Genomic DNA, 2170 nt, shown 5'->3' with positions numbered 1-2170 from the left:
AGGTATGGATAGCACTGTCAGGATCTCTGCTGCGACAAGCTGTGGCTCTCTTCTGTCTTGGTCAAGTCATTGGTGCTGTGGGAGACAGTGGCAAGAGAAACCTGTATTGTTCGGAGGATTTCGCGTCTGATTGGAATATTTGGGCCTTAAGGGTTGTTTTTAAGAGCGGCTGGTCCTGCAGTTCAGTGAGGTGAAGTTTCTCATTGCAAGCTGTTGCTGGTGGGTGGGAACATGTACCCTGATGGAGCCACCCACCGCCTCTAGAAGGTGCACACTTCATGGCTGGCGGGAGGATTCTGCGTTGGGGCAGGGTGTCGGGTTTGCACTCCTTCACTTGGGAGCTTAGACCAGCTAGTGTCCAGAGCAAACTGCCCTGGGCTATTGCATGACCCAGTTTCTTTACCCACCACACCCTGTTCTCTCAGCTTCTCCTGGATCCTGCTCTGCTGCTCCCCTTAGCCCTCTCTTTGTTGCAGTAGATGTACTGACTGCAGTATGGTTGTAGGATGCAATTCCTCTGGTGTATTAACCTGCAGTCCCTGTATCTGCCTCTTCTTTGTAAACATAGTCCACGTGCCTCTCACAGAGACTGAGAGCTAAAGAGACTGAGATTTATAACTGCTACTTCATTCCCAGCATTGTTACTGTATAGATCTGTACCTCTTCTCTCAACCTGTAAAACAAGGATGAATGTGTATCCTGGAGTAGTGGGTTGTAAAACATGAGCCTGAATTTGCTTCTGAACTGCCTTTTCACGCCATAGGTGAAAGGTGGCAGCAAAGTGTTGTCAACAGAATGCCATGGTATGGCTTATTATGGCCAGTTTGTTTTTTGGGGTCCTCCTAGTAGCTGCAGAGCTCTAGAGAAATCTCGAGGGACTGGGTGAGAGTGAAGCAATGGAAAGAAGCTGAAAAATGGTGTTCCAGCATCTCCTCTTGAGGAGGGTATCTGTGAGCCTAGGAAAAGGAAGCCTTGTTAGGGTCGGGGCCAGGCCCCTCATTGGTTAAATCACTGGGAAGTTAAGAAGCTTGGGCAATGTACTAAATGGTGTAGGGACATCAGACAGTTCTAAATCAGAACTTGCTGGAGGGGTAGATTATGGAGCCCACACTTGTGGGTAGGATTCAGTAAATGTTGCTGGATGAAGGCATACTTACGTCAATTAGAAATGTGGCAAGAATACTCTCTCTGCCAAAAGATACAGGATCCCAAGCTGAGCACTTCCTTTCTCTCTTGTCCTTTGGTTGTTGTGACTTGTGGCTTCCCCCATCTGGCTTAGCTCCTGTGGTCAGGAGGCCATTTTCCCTTGGAGGGAGAGCGAGTGACTCTGTAATGGGCGGGGCGGCAGGGGAAGGCGAATGGTTGGACTGCTGTGGATCTTGTCACAAAGGAAAAGGCTGTCTGGCTGTCCATGCTCCTCTGGGCTTTGTGTGGGGGGAGGGGGAACAGATGGGAGTGTGTGGGGGAGCTGGCAATGCATTACAGTGATGAGGGATTGAGCTTGCTGACTTGTGCTTGAAGAAGGGTTTGTGGATCCTGTTGCACTGGATTTCAGTGAGTTTGCCCTAAGCAGCAACTATGCAGGTGGGAGAGAGGCAAGCAGCAGCTGACAGTTTTGATCTTTGCTTGCCATTGCAGGGTCTCTTATGCTGAAAACATTTTTATGGGAGATCTTGGGATGGAGCCCATGCTCTGATTCCAGCCTAGCTGGTCCTTGGACTTTCTGCTGTGTTGTAGTCTGTCTATCCCAAAGACCAAGGTGTGGCTCCCTCTCTTCCTTTTCCCTCCCCCACTTTTCTCCTGTGCCACTTTGCTGGCCACATCCGCAGGACTCGGCAGCCCACTTGCTCAATCTCTGCCATGTCTGCTGAGCTAAAGAACTTTCTAATCCTCAAATATTTCATGTGGCTCTGCTCAGAAAAGTGTTACTGAGACAAAAAGAGGGGATGGATAGTGATTTGGGGGCAGGGTGGGGATAAGGAGGGAACACAGGGTGTATTGGAGCTATTACTCTCTTATTCAGTGTGGCATAATCTGACTAGCCAGACTTGTTTCGAATGTGTGTTGCTAGGAGTTGAAGTAGTTAAACCCTTTGTGAAAAGTGGCATGTGCTGGAATCCGCGCTTGTAGGTTATGGTGGTGGGCTGCGAATGGCTGTAATCCGCTCTTC

At 49.4% G+C, this 2170-nt stretch overlaps 1 protein-coding gene across 1 annotated transcript in view; it reads left to right on the top strand.

The window, feature by feature from the left end:
- CHD4 (chromodomain helicase DNA binding protein 4) overlaps nt 1-2170 on the top strand; it is a 24256-nt gene that overhangs the window by 988 nt on the left and 21098 nt on the right. The window lies entirely within an intron of this gene.

Source organism: Alligator sinensis, unplaced genomic scaffold (assembly GCF_000455745.1).
Source record: "Alligator sinensis unplaced genomic scaffold, ASM45574v1 scaffold1238_1, whole genome shotgun sequence".
Lineage (NCBI taxonomy): Eukaryota > Metazoa > Chordata > Crocodylia > Alligatoridae > Alligator > Alligator sinensis.
Note: the sequence above shows the minus strand (reverse complement) of the source record. Positions and strands in the feature narration are given on the sequence as shown.